Here is a 6165-nt window from a genome sequence, read left to right on the forward strand (position 1 = left end):
AATCTGAGCATTGCAGCCTTTAGCAATAAAAACCAATACTTGGCATTTATCCAATTGGTAATAGTAGCATATCCCCCCCTCTGCCACCAAGTTGTGATGACCAAAAGGCCACCATACCTTGCCAACTGTCCCCTGGGGACAAAATCTCTCCAGGTTGAGAACCATTGAACTAGAGTGACCATATTTATTGTCCACTCTGGGACACTTTCTTCTTAAACTTACATATCAGAAAATGTTAACTAAACACAAAAATAGAGAGACTAGTATCATCAACACACCACCACCTCATGTATCCACCACTAAAACTCCGCAATTGTCAACTCAACCAATTTTATTTTGTCTCTACTCCCACTCACATTCGGCCACCACTTCCCCTTGCTAGATTGGTTTGAAGCAAATTCTAGACAATATTCATCTATAAATATCTAAGCGTATGTCTTCATTTTTTAGATTTTTTAGTTGGCACATAGTAATTTTACATATTTATGGGGTACATAGTGATGTTGAGAGGCATATAATGTGTACTGATCAAATCAGGGTAATTGACATATTCATCTCTCAAACATTCATCATAAAATATGGACTGCTTCACAAATTTGCATGTGATCCTTTGTGCAGGGGCCATGCTAATCTCTGTATCATTCCAATTTTAGTATATGTGCTGCCAGAGTGAGCACTAGATCGATTGATCTATCTTTCAATCAATCTATCTTTAAAAGATAAGGACTGTTTTTTGTTTTGTTTTGTTTTGTTTTTTTTAGATGAGGTCTCACTATGTTGCCCAGGCTGGAGTGCAGTGGCTCCACTGAAAGGAGTGAAGCCTGAATTCCACTGCATTCCAGCCTGGGCAACACAGTAAGAGTAGTGGGATCCAGCCTGGGCAACGTACCCAGAGCATGCGCAATCCCACTACTGATCGGCACAAGAGTTCTGACCGGCTCCATTTCCAACCTGGGTTGGTTCCCCCTTTTTAGGCAAACTGGTGGTCCCCTGCTCCCAAGAGGTCGCCATATTGATGCCAAACTTAGTGTGTACACCCAATTGGCATAACGCGCTACAGCCCAGAATTCCTGGGGCCAAGTGATCCTCCTGCCTCAGCCTCCAGAGTAGCTGAGAATACAGGCATGCACTATCATGCCCGGCAGAACTCTTTTTTGTTTGTTTGTTTTTTGAGATAGTCTCGCTCTGTCCCCCAGGCTGGAGTGCAGTAGCATGATTTAGGCTCACTGCAACCTCTGCCTCCTGGATTCAAGCAATTCTTGTGCCTCAGCCTCCCGAGTAGCTGGGATTACAGGCATGTGCCACCTTGCCTGGCTAATTTTTGTATTTTTTAGTAGAGACAGGGTTTTGCCATGTTGGCCAGGCTGGTCTCGAACTCCTGGCCCCATGTGATCCAACCGCCTTGGCCTCCCAAAGTGCTGAGATTACAGGCATAAGCCATCGTGCCTGGCCCATAATTCTTTTTTTTTAAATGTAACTATAATATTATTATACTTTAAAAATTAAAAATAATTCTTTAATATCATAAAATATCCAGTAGGTAAAACCAGGATACTCTTGAGAGTGTAATGGGCAATCAGTTTACTAGGAAAAGCAGGCATAAGTTGGAACTGTCCAGGCAAACCAGGACTGTGCCAGGCATATGGAGCATGTGTTTTCCTTAAATATAACCCTTTCTAATGCATGTGTCTGAAAAGTCATTCCCCTGCTCAAAGCCTCTAAAGGCTCCCAGCACCTAAATACAAAGTCTCGACTCAGCCCGTCTCAAGGACCTCTGTGGTATGCCCCCCACTTGCTCCTGCCTTCTCCTCCAATATCCTCCTGATGTGATTCCAGCTGGTGGCTGCATCACCCAAGGAATCTGGTGACTGCCACCACTCCCTGATGCTCAGAGATGTTGCTGCATGGGGCATGGCCCTGTGCATGCTGGAGGCACTGGTGGGCAACCTGGATATGGTTTTTTTGTTCATTTGGATTTTAGCTGTCCCTCTAAGTTACCTGAATTTGAATGTTGGCAGAAGTAGGATGTTAGGGTTTGCCATGAAAACAGTTCTGGGCTAGAAGTGGCTCAACCTGGCCTGATTTTTTTTGCAGGGGAAAGGGGTCTCTTCCTTCTTACCTTTCTTTTTTAAAACATGTATCCGGGGCGTACTTTGCTCTTGAGAGACTAAAACTGCTAATTCCCAAATGCGGAGGGCACCTGTCTATTCTCAGCCATGCCCAGGGCAGGGCACGGAGCTGGGGCTCTACCATGATGTGCAGAGAGAGCTGCTGGGAGTGTGGGTGCCATCATCCCCACACAGAGAGGCGACAGACACACAGAGCTCGGCCTGTTAGATGAGTGTCAGCTCCACTGCTTCCCCAGGGGCTTCTCGGAGCCCAGGGCTCCTGCTAAGGATCAACTGCCTTCTGTGCCTGGAAGAAGCAGAATTTCTTTCCTCTTGATAATCTGAGCTCCACAGTCAGGTTTGCTCTGTGACTCCTGTCTCTAAGTCCCTGCAAAGGTCCTGAAGGTTGAATTTGGGGACTTCTGGCCGAGTACAGCTGAAGAATGAAAGAAAGCCATTCTGCTTGACATGAAGCTAACAAATAACTAGAAAACTTTTCCAGGCCCTGCAAGGATATAATCCTTGGAGCTGTCTCAGCCTGCATGCTCGGGGCCAACTGGCCATGCAGTTCCTGGTCATCAACCACCAGGATGCCTGCCAGACAGACCTCACCCGCCTGCTGTCAGAACCCCTTTACTCCCTGCATTAGCCAGGCCGCCATCCATCCACTCAGCAGAGAGGTCTCGTTTGCCTGGGTCCCCACCCAGCCCATAACAATGCCCAGTACCTGGTGCAGCTTCGTGGTGGCCTGCTGCTTGCCCTGTCCTATGGTGGGTGCTCGTTAGGGCCCTGGGGATCCTTTCCTGCTAGCACACCTTCATTCATTTGCTTATTGAGGATCTACCATGTGTGCCGGACACAGGAGTAGGTGCTGGGACACATTAACACCAACAACAATTCCTGCTGCATCACGGGGCTTCCGTCCCAGCAGATCGAGCACCCAGGGCAACCATGATGAATTTTCATACAGGAGTTGGCTTCTCCGCTCTTCCCAGAAGCCCTGGGATCCTTTTGCACATTATTCTCCTCTTCCCAAGGGACCTGGTTTGCAGAGTAAGGGGCCTTCACAGAGGCCTGCCCAGGTCAGGCCACAAAAGGTTGCATTGCAACCTCACCCTGGGCAATGTTCCCAGTCCCTCCATCTACAGAATAGATCTGTCAAGTGGCCGTTCTCTGAGGAAAGGAGATGGGGTTCAAGATAATTTGCTATTTCCACTGGAGTGCAGTGTATGTTATGCGTGTGTGTTGTGCGTATGGCAGTGGGGATTTAGGCTTCTATGAGCAATATGGTGAATTCTGTGAGGATTTTTATGTGGCATCCAAGAGGATTCTATGAAGCTTCTACATGGATTTCATTAAGATCTCATAAGGATTTTATCTTCATCCACAAGAAGTAGGCATGGGTTCTATAAAGATTCTAAGAGGTCTTACTTAGTGTGTGAGCAGCTGAAGCCTTGAAGTATGGGTGGATGAGCCAGTGCTTTGCTTTCAGTTGCACCCGCCCAGCCAGAAGTGAGCTCTCACCCCCACTTCTCTTCCCCTATAACCTGAGAGCATTTCTTGTCTGCTGGGCTCTTCTTTTGCCCTGTACAGAACCAATTTAATGAAATGAATAAAAAAAGGAATAAAAGGAAAAGAGCAAACAGCACATGGGGCCCTTGGCCGAGGACAGCCTCCGACATGAAAGACTCCGAGGCACATCAAAGATGCCGAGAGACAAACACACAGCGCCCGCCCCTGCCTGCACCATCACTGTGACTTTCCAAGCCCCAGCAGCTCCCCAGAGCCCTCCTTTTCTGAGCCTTAGGGATGCGGGTAAGTGGGCCGCGGCCCTGGCAGCCTGAGAAGGTTCAGCTGTTCCCACGTCTGCTGGCTCCTGGGCAACTCTCTGCAGGTCCCCACAGGCCCCATTCCCCACCCCGGGTGGTGGAGGACAGCCACACACAAGCAGCCGGAAAGAAACCAGAGCGTGCTCAGGCCTGGGGCTGGGGTTGGAGGGGAGAAGAGGGAGGGCCCAGACCTGGGAGTGGGCAGGGCTCCTGTGAGTTGGAACCTCAAGACCTTCCTCCTCCAAGAAACACTTCTCGGCAGCTGGTTCCATTCCGGCAGGTGAAATTGTTGTTTTTCATTTTATCTGACTTTCCTCTAGGGCCAGTGCTGTCCGGCAGATTTTTCTGCATTGATGAAAATGTTCTTTATCTGCACTATCTGACACAATAGCCTTTAACCAAAGGTGGCTATTGAGCGCTTGAAATGTGGCTATTATGACTAAGGAACTGAATTTTACATTGTACTTAATTTTAATGAATTTAAATATAAATTATCAAATGCGGCTAGTAGCAACTGTGTTAGACAGTGCAGCTTGTGAACAGGGCTCTTGTTTGATTCGTTGGTGCCCTCCTCTCTAAAACTGCAGCACCCCCAAGAGGGTCTGGCCCAGGCTGGGCTACAGCAGGCTTCAGCCTTTCTGTCTTACGGGACTTCCTCACAGCTCACACCTGTCTGCAGTAGTGGTTTTTGTTGGTTGGTCCCCACCGGGCACAGGTCAACAGGGCTGAGGGTATGCCTTGGTCTGAGGGTGACTGAGGAGATCCAGGCTCTAGTCTGAGCATAGCCCCATGCTTTGTGTGTGACCCTGGGCAGGTCTGCCCCTCTGCAGTGAGGGAACAATGCTTGACTATGCCTGAGGTTTAATGACACCCCCCGACCATCCCCCCTCAATCTGCCCCCGTGGCCTGGGATCAGGGAAGTAAAGCCCACAGGCATTCTGGGTCAGCGTCCTTGTTTCTCCTCTTCTCCCATCAGGCCCTCCAATGGAGATCATTATCCAAATGATAATGATTAACACTTGGCTTTGGGGTCAGACTAGCTTTAAATCTCAGCCCCACTACTTACTGCCTGTGGAGCTCCAGTACCTTTGGCTGTGTAGAGTGGGGGTTACATTTGGTGTCAGAGGTCCTGGGTTTGAATCAGCGGTGTGCTAGAGACAACTTGTACACACTCATGAGAACAGCTTGTCCTATTTTAGAGGGATTTTCTGAGCCAATTGATAAACACAATTGTTTAACAAAACAATTAAATTATATGAAATTGTTAAATGCCTCTATGTCATCTACTACATGTGTGGTTCTCGAGGGCAAGGATAAGGTGGGAATTATCTATGACAGTCACGCCAGGGACTTTTCCAAACTCTCTTCCTCCTGCAGTTCCGATGCACCTGTTCCTCCTTCAGGTGTGAGCAGAAGGAAAAGAGGGCAGGGACCACTACGCCACCCCTCGCTGTGTCAAATGCAGAGACTAACAGGCTCCACGAGGCCTCTTGTTCTGTTGTGTGGCTGCCCTGGGTACCTGTCCAGCTGCCCCTGGGGCTGTGAGAAGGCTGGGGGCTGCTGTAGGGAAGTCTGGATTCTGGGTCTCTCCATCCAGAACCCTGGAGTCCGCCCATGTCAGCAGCAGGAAGGAAACACTTGTTTTCCTGCACATGGTATGTATGGGGAGGAGGTGCTGGCTGACACAGCACAGCATGGGACTTCCACAGCAAGTCCCCAGGGCACTGCCCACAGCAAGCCCTTCTCCAAACCCGAGGCTGAGTCGCGCCGCGCACTGGCTGCCCTAAGTGTGGTGGCTGCGCCAGGGGCAGGCTGAGCTCACAATTGGTTAGCCCAGCCTTATATTTTTGGTTATACTGTTCTGCTCCCCCACACACATATAGACCCAAGATTTAATGCACGTGCATTTTTTTTTTCTGGGAAAATTGTCTATGGATTTCATCAGATGCTCCGAGGGACTCTGATCCCTTTATCATTGCACTAAATGGTGACTAGAAGGAGGCCTTGGCCTTGGAGCTGGGAGATTCTCATCTCTAAGTGGCTTAGAATTCTCATCAGTTCTAAATTGCTGCATGAACTCGACAAGCCACTTTATTTTTTGCTCTCTAAAATAAGGCAACAACCTTGTCTTAAGTGGTGATTTAAAAACAGGCTCACAATCGTGTTCACATATCCTTTGACACGCTTCCCATGAAAAGATGGAATCCAATTGTCCTTCCTTCAGTATG

The 6165-nt window shown here is 48.7% G+C and overlaps 1 non-coding gene across 1 annotated transcript; it reads right to left on the reverse strand.

Moving 5' to 3' along the window:
• Nucleotides 1-572: 572 nt before the first annotated feature.
• LOC112438927 (U6 spliceosomal RNA) lies at nucleotides 573-677 on the reverse strand. The gene has a single exon (XR_003027246.3). It is a non-coding gene; the product is annotated as a U6 spliceosomal RNA (small nuclear RNA).
• Nucleotides 678-6165: the final 5488 nt, after the last annotated feature.

The sequence above is a fragment of the Pan paniscus genome, chromosome 12, assembly GCF_029289425.2.
Source record: "Pan paniscus chromosome 12, NHGRI_mPanPan1-v2.0_pri, whole genome shotgun sequence".
NCBI lineage: Eukaryota > Metazoa > Chordata > Mammalia > Primates > Hominidae > Pan > Pan paniscus.